Source organism: Apostichopus japonicus, chromosome 2, assembly GCF_037975245.1.
Source record: "Apostichopus japonicus isolate 1M-3 chromosome 2, ASM3797524v1, whole genome shotgun sequence".
In the NCBI taxonomy this organism is placed as follows: Eukaryota; Metazoa; Echinodermata; class Holothuroidea; order Aspidochirotida; family Stichopodidae; genus Apostichopus; species Apostichopus japonicus.
Window position 1 is genome coordinate 30,647,115 of NC_092562.1, and position 8,737 is coordinate 30,655,851.

The window sequence follows — 8,737 nt, forward strand, 5'->3', positions numbered from 1 at the left end:
AATGAAATGAAGGTAAGCGACAAGGCAAATATATATATATATATATATATATATATATATATATATATATATATATATATATATATATATATATATATATATATACTAGTACTACCATCTGTGGTTATTTCTTTGTATATATATATATATATATATATATATATATATGTATATATATATATATACATATATATATATATATATATATATATATATATATATATATATATATATATATATATATATATATATACAAAGAAATAACCACAGATGGTAGTACTTGTAGTGATGTCTTGCTTGAAAGAACACAACAAACACAATATACACAAAATATACAGATTATATGTTTATCTATTTATATTCATCAAAGGGCTAAATTTATTTTTATAGTTGTAATAACAACAGTGACGGTCATATGTTTTAATTTCCTCGTGATTATAAATACCTTTAAATTTGAACAAAGGAAGATGGAAAAACTTGGGAAATGATAAACATGAAATATATGAACACAACATATCCTGGTCTACAAATATAAGCTTAAACACGTGTAGTAGATTACATAGGTTTAGTTAATATGTGGCTAGTTTATAAAATAATAACAGAAAATGCATACAGCTTTTGATTTTAAAGACACTATCTAATCAGTTTACATCATATTATTATAAAACATTGAACATTAAGCAAACAATGAATCATAATTTAAAACATGAAAGAAGCTTGATGAATGAGAAAGCCGCAATAAACCAGAAAGCCAGTCTTTTCAATTCCTTGCCATAAAATGTCTCACTCAACAACCTGATGATGCAGAGCCACTAAATATTAAAAAAAAAAAAAACATTGTCGAATAATTTAGTGAGAATCATAATATCAGAGACTCTCTGAACCATTACATTCTAATACTAAATACATTCTATACATGATAAAGGCATCAAGCAATTAAGTCACTGATATGGTTATATTGGTGAATGATTTATTTATATAAAACAGCGAAAAACATGTGTAATGCGAAAGACAATGACTTAATATATCGTTTTGTTAAGAAAAAGTTGGGCTTGCTAGTAGCCTACATATGGACGGTGAAATAAAAAGTTGTTGAATCAATATATTTATATAAAACAACATGTAACTTTGGCTAAGTGATAGTTTGGCTTATATGTGGCATGGTGGAATCAATACGTCCCCCGAGTTGTGACCCTCTCGGTGGTGTGGTTACTTGCTATCACACGGATATATGTGTCCAAAAAGCCACGTATGGCAGCTTCCTATCCATTTGGGATCAAACTATATACAGTTATATTGCTGAATGATTTTTTAATACAAAAACATACCATTACCCTAGGCCTATACAGTTCAATAGAAAATATAAAGTTGCCGTTACCAAATTCAGACTGACACCAAGAAAATAAAACAATGGATTACACAATAGCTCGCATTACTTTCAAATATGACCTCACCCCAACTTGCTGTTGTTGAGTTACCATGTTTAAAAGCTATTTTCAGCGAAATGAATTTGAGCCCCACCCTCATACCACCACATACCTGATAATTATACCTACACCTTCTACTCACTACGGCACTCCTATGTATGTATGTTTAGCTGAAAGCAACTTAAGCCCTGCCCCCTCGTAGATATGCATTATAACACATTCATAAATACCATTAATGGAATACTGGCTGCTGATTGGCGGAAAGTCATTCGAGACCAGTCATGACTAATGCTTTAGTGACTGGTCTCGAATGACTTTCAGTATAGAGAATTTAATGACACTAGATCAGCTGCACAGTTACCATTTGGTAGTTCTCCTTAGTTGTGTGACACAATTAACAATGTAGGATTTGTTTCTTAGGTTGCTATAGTGATATCTGATGTATGCTACATATAGTAATCATTGGTAAGTATTCATGGTGGTGTTACATAACAATGGATTTGTCAATCTGGTTGCTATAGAGATCTACTTTTAGGTATGCTAATGGGATTGTTAGCTGAAAATGTCCTAAAATACTAAATACATGTATATATGTTGTGTTCACTGTACGTACTGCTGTGTTGTGTGTCAGTATTGATACTTCATTGCTCAATAGTCTATACACAACGTAGCCTAGCCTAACGATGTGTATAACGTTATAGCCAGTACTATCCTGAGCAGGGTTCCGAAGCAGTATTGCATCGCAGTTTGCGATTCAATATACATACAAATGCGGTGCAACACAATATTTGTATCGCACCTGTGCGAACCAAAAGTTATTACAAAATCTTTTAAGATCAAATTATTTTATTTTGATTGGAATACAGAGAAAACAGTATAAAAATACTGAGAATACTTCCCCATTGAATTTAGAAGGTACTTATCACAATGTTACCACTGCTAATCAATCATGAACTTTGATGATCTGCTAATCAAGATCAATTCTAATCCGACCCCTGATCATGAGCACTGTTAATTCGAAGCTGCTCTGGGTTTAAACAGATAACCAGATCATAATGCAAATGGAACGATACCTTCGTATATTTACATAATCCATTAATTGGGTAATTCCATGGGTTGCCTCGCTGATTTCACTAGTATATAAAGACTAGCATTGCAGGTATGGTACGTACTATATGTAAAATATACACATGCACTATGCATAAATGTTAACGAATCACACCAATCAACAAGGTGTTGTTTTCGGTGAAACTACCGTCATTTTATCACGAATACTTATATGCGAATCCAGTTTTTCACTGTCTTCGTGTTCCATCGGCTAGTATCTAGCCAGTCTAAGCTGCTAAATGCTAGCGCATATCGCAATATAATTGTGGTGGATACGGCTACAGAGTGGTCATGTTCTATAGATTGTTTTGAATCAATCAACTATGACGTGTCAACCACTGTTACGTCACGAAAAAAGGAGAGATGAATAAACCTGGAGAACAGTTCCTTGATCTTTGAAAAATGCAATAAAATCTTCCTTTTTAGACACTTTTTTTAGTTGTATTTATGACATCATCACAGTGACCTTCGCCTCGGCCCGCTCAGCCTCTGCGACGACGTCATCATCGGTCCACATATGTGACCGGCTACCCTCGTATTTATTCCCTAATTGAACACACATTATATACCCACTTTCTACCAACACCTAATTTGGGCTCCATAAAAACCTTGATTCTCATCACCGAAAAGTTTATTTCTGACATTGTTTTTATGGTTTCGGCGTTAATATATTGCCCGAAAGCACTCTGACCAAATCCCACAATCAAACAGTTCTCTCGTACTCGAGATCATGTTGTATTAATATCACTGAGTGAATGTCGGACTAATTGATGCTCCGGATGGAAATTCAACTTGACAAGAACAACAAGAACATTCTGGATATACGATTTATAGTACCAAATTGGGCCCAGTGAGACCACATCAAAAGTTGATTTGAGATAAAAAAAAAATACCTGGCGACTGGGTTTTCAGAAGTCAGTGATGAGAATCAAGTTTTTTTTTTATGGAGCCAAGTATGGCTGTACAAGAAACCAATGGCAAGAAACCAAAAACAAGCCTGTAACAGTTCTAATTAATCTTATCTGTTATATGCTCTCCTCTCATCCTTAGTTTTTCTGTCATCTTCATCCGGATGATTGCCTTTATAGTGGCAGGATACTTTTTCATTACCAGCTCTGAAAAATAAATGAAAATATGGATCAATTCATGCAGGGGTGTCGATTTGCTTTTGAAAGTGTGTGTGTGTGTGGGGGAGGGGGGGCATTTGCTTGACATGTACTATCTAAGACACTATCGGAGCGCCACCATTGGCGGGTTTGGCCAAAAATGCCTCCCATATATCCGGAAATGGCACTTCCCAGGCCTTAGAAGTCATCTAAACATTCCTTATTTGAGATCTCATGTTTTATTGAGAAATTAACATTTCCCCCAAATAAATTAACTCGGTAAAATCACTTTAAAGGGCCGGAAAAAATGACTTATGATACTTTATAACCTCTGCTTTATTCATTGTTTTACACAGGTAGTTGAAGGTAATCATATTTTGATAAGGAGAAGCCCTGTAGGGAATTTAGGTGTATATTAATTGTTAGATTTGTGTTATCATTATTTGTTTTACATGCCAAAAATGGACCTTCTGTGAGGGGGGGGGGGATGAGCTGAGTGGGTTGGCTGTGTAAGGGACTGAGGCCCATGGCCCCATTATGTATGTTAAAAAAGGCCCTGAAGGAGTGTCCCCTCCCCTTTAGAAAATTTTCAGAAAAACTCTTGGTGATAATTAGTGTGAAAATATTAATATTACTTATATAATTATTATATAATTAATATTAATATTACTTTCGAAAATTTAGGTTACCGGTACTATAATTGTCTAAACGACAATCAAGGTTTGAGTGCCAGGGGCATACTGTCTAAAACACTATTATTTTAGGGTTTAGGCCACAATAAGTGTGGTGGGACAACAAACATTAGTTTCCCCTCCCCAATCGACACACCTGAATTCATGAACTTTATCACAATTTGTAACATTATTTTGATTTTTGAAAACTAGTTTTAGTTACGTCATGATCTCATTTTCATAATAATAGGTGCAGTGTTCTCCGCTTGTCACTTTTTTGTCCGGGTGCTGCTGTCAGTACTAACTAAGCGGAGCGCCACTATTGGTTGGCGCGTAGCGTACAAAAAAATTTAGTCAAAAATGTCGCCCAGATTGCAGGAAATGACACTTTTCAGGCATTTATAAATTGCATAAATTTTGTTATATTGAGATTCCATGTTTCACAAGTTTACACTTTTTACAATTTTTTTTCAGTAAAAACACTTTGTAGGAGAAAGCTGCCAACACCTGACATTACTTTATTAAATCTGATGTATTAATTTTGAACAGGTTTAGGCCTAATGTGACCTTTGAAATAGCCCCTGGAATGCTGGAAACCATGGATCCCTTTACTTGTCAAAATTAATGGTTGTTCACAGGTTGGCAGATGTTGTTTGTCTTTCAATTATATAATATATTTCTGCTTAAAATTTAATCAATTACGTGATTGGCCAGGATAATACTGATAATGACGTCATAAGTTATGACACACGTGGCTGAAATCATATGTAAATAATGCCATCCAGTCAGTGATCAGTTTACAATTTACGATAAATTTAGTGTTTGATTATTTGGCATCATTTAAGATCTTAGATAGGGTAAAATGTCAAAAGCATTTCATCGTTTGAATTTCTGCTTTACTGCATGTAATGTTAGATGCTCAAATTCTGTAGCCTACGTGTGCCACTGTAATATGTTTTTTTTTTTTAAATTTTAGTTTAAGCGTTGAATGTTTGTTAACTTATAATAACATTGTTAGAAAAATGCACACTTATCTTACAATCGGAAAGATCATACTCTAAACAACTTGTTTGTTAAATTGAATATACAATGGCTTTTTTAGAGAATGTTGAACAGGATTTAAATGGCGATGTTTTCATGTGTAACGTCAAGTAACGTTAAGAGTTAAAACAGAACATATAGTGTATCTGCATATAGCGAGTGATTTAAGCCAACAAACATTTAACGTTCCACATAAAATGTTGGTCTCTGCGTGTGATTGTATTCCTAGAACGAGATTACACGAAGCCATGAGGAGCATATAACCCTTAACCGCCGAAAAAATGCATATCTCCTTCCGTTTTGGAGTTATAGGTGTTTTTGTCCAACAATTCTCTGTTAATACTTTCCTTTATGTTCACATTCATGTAGCAGAAAATTATAATCGCGGAACTGGTATTTACATTGCGGACCGCGGAAAATCACGGATTTGGAAATTCGTGCACATAATTCGTGAAGAAAAAATCGGAATCGGGCCGATGATGAAAAAAATAATCGGTATTATCCGATATTGCATAATCGTTTGACCACTACATAAGTGCATGCCATAGATCAACCATTCTGATTCGTTACTTACCGCGATTCTCTATCACGTCCGAAAGTATTGCGCTAAAATTGAACTGCAAAATATATATATATATATATATATATATATATATATATATATATATATATATATATATATATATATATATATATATATATATATATATAATATATTGCTATACACAATTTCGCGAACGATGATATTTGGTCTCGCTAAGCGTTAACAGCCATTGTTTGTTGTTATACATAATTTAGCACGCGATATGTGGTTCACAAATCGTTACAACACATCACTACCACGTGCATTTATAAGAATAACGTTAATGCACAAAGTAGGGGGCGCTGCTATATGCAGTGTGAATATATTTTGATTGCTGTCGATGTTGATCCAAAATTTTGTAATGTATCATTCCTTTTTTCAAACGGAGTTACCACTTGATAAGAGTGAGCTTGCCCGGTCGTTTTTTAACTTGCCCGGGCAATCGGGCAGTCGTTAATGTCGAGCCCTGCAAAATGCCGTACCGTACGACAACATCAATATAACACCTGACGCAAATGAGTTTTTGACGTCATAAGTTTGCTGGCCAATCACGCAATTTGTCATCAATTTGTAAAATATGTACCTTCAAAATGTAGATTGCAAAGTATATCCATTCAATTAATTATTTTTATGTTATTACTTTTTTAAATGTGTTTTAAATGTTACTAGTAACAAGTAAAAGAAGACTTAACAGAACTGTATAAGAACACTTAAAATATGGAAAATGTATACACTTGTATTTGAAAGTGATTTATACAGGTGAGCTGGACGGGGCTGATATCGGATGGTCTGGATCGGCAAGTTTGGATAATTTTGCCGATACCGATATTCCGCCGTTAACGGCAATATATTTTGCAACACTTTGGAAAATTTTCCCAAATAGTAAATGCAATGGTTTCGTACGGGCGGCCGAATAATTTGTCCGGGCGGTAACTTTTTGTCCGGGCGCTGACGCACCTTTTCAGATTGTGTCCGGGCGCGGCGCCCGGATACTAGTGGAGAACACTGCAGGTGTAATGGCCCGTGTCATTGTTTATCAAAAACATGGGAATACAAATGTAGTTTTTGTCGGACCCCAGCAATCACCTGTAAAAAAACATTAACTAATCTGAATATTTTTGCCTCAATTATATGTTAATTGAAATTAATATGACTTTCAGTGATTACTAATAAAATTAGAGCCACCTAGCCATAAATCCCTTCCATGTAATCATGGATAAACAACACAAATCAAACTCACTTGTTATGGCATCTATCTTCCCATTGTGCAACTACTGTACTTCTTATTATCACTGTGGGGTGATTTGCCAGTTAAGGAGGATATCGCCATGTCCTCCCTGGTAAAAAGTGTTCTCATCAAGTTGCAAATGAGTTTTTTTCATTTTTGGCCTGCAGAGCTCTGTGTCGGATCTCCTGTGGAATTTTGAAGGCTTCTAGCTGCAAAGACAAATGATAAATGTGTTTAGAGCAGCTCTGAAACCAGGAAGCCAAAAAAGGCAGATATTGATGGCCCATTTCCAAGTTTAGTAACAACTTTTTTTTACTGGCAAAGCATTTATATTCATGAGAAACAGCACTAAAAGCAATAAGGATCATCTACCCAATATATGCACAACCTATATGTACCAGGTATGAATGCAATGTGGCACTGTTGAGAAAAAGTGGTAACATTAAGCTTGGCATCATACACACATACATGTTGTGACAGCATAGATTTCTTGAACCTTCGGCAAGGAATCTAAAATCTGTTTCCGCCTATCAGTTTTCCTGCCAGAAAAGTTGTAAAAAGGGGAGGGGGATTGGCTACCACCGAGATATGATGCTGAAATCATCATCAATGATACATCATTAGTGAGGTATGACTTTAACAGCATGGGTGGGAGGAGGGGGGGGGGACCTATACTAGCTAGTACCATTGTGGCTTATACAGTCTACGTTATGTTCATACCGTCAACGTATCGTCACAGGAAGGTAAAGATGTACTATGTCCAAAATTGCCATTTTGAGATAATTGCATTTAATAATTTTAATCGTGTATAAAATATGCTCAACTTGCTAAAATATTTAATTTAAGGTTGCATTATTGTCAAAATTGTAGATTTTGACCGCTATATGAGAAAATTAAGGGGGGCCTGAAATGAACGTTTATATTCCACAAATATGACATACATTTGTTTTTGGAAATAAAATAAAAAACCTATGTCCAGGACATAGGACAGTTTATCTTTCCCTAACATGGACATACTAACTAGAACAGTTTATCATTCCACATAGGAAAATATTTGGAAAATATAAGGTACCTTATCATGTTGAAGAACGTTTTCCCATCAAAAAGTCAATTTAGCCAAAAATGGATTTAGGACACCTTTACTTTTCCTGCAATAATATGTACCAAGTATGAACCTAATCGAACAGGAGGGGGGGGGGGGGGTTACCACCGAGAATGATACATTAGTACACACCTCATTGCCCTCAAATAAGTCAGCATTAAAACTGTTTTCAGTTGTTGGGCTGTCTGGGGTTGGAAATGCTTCCCTGCTTGGTATTGAGGGCGAAACTGGACACCCGTCTAACCTTGCAATGGCTGCAGGGAATCCTAATAAGTGAAGAATGATAAAATAATTCAAATTAAATAAATATGAACAGTCCTTTATATCTTTAATCATTGTTAAAGAAGTAGTGTGTTCCTTTGAATGAGACACGTACAAACCTACAGAACCCATGAAATGACCAATTAATATATATATATATATATATATATATATATATATATATATATATATATATATATATATATATATA

At 34.8% G+C, this 8,737-nt stretch overlaps 1 long non-coding RNA gene across 1 annotated transcript; it reads right to left on the reverse strand.

Moving 5' to 3' along the window:
* Positions 1 to 335: 335 nt before the first annotated feature.
* On the reverse strand, positions 336 to 8,624 carry LOC139955910 (uncharacterized). Its single transcript, XR_011789142.1, has 3 exons — positions 8,398 to 8,624; positions 7,176 to 7,372; positions 336 to 3,649 (listed from the first exon to the last, which is right to left on the reverse strand). It is a non-coding gene; the product is annotated as an uncharacterized lncRNA (long non-coding RNA).
* Positions 8,625 to 8,737: the final 113 nt, after the last annotated feature.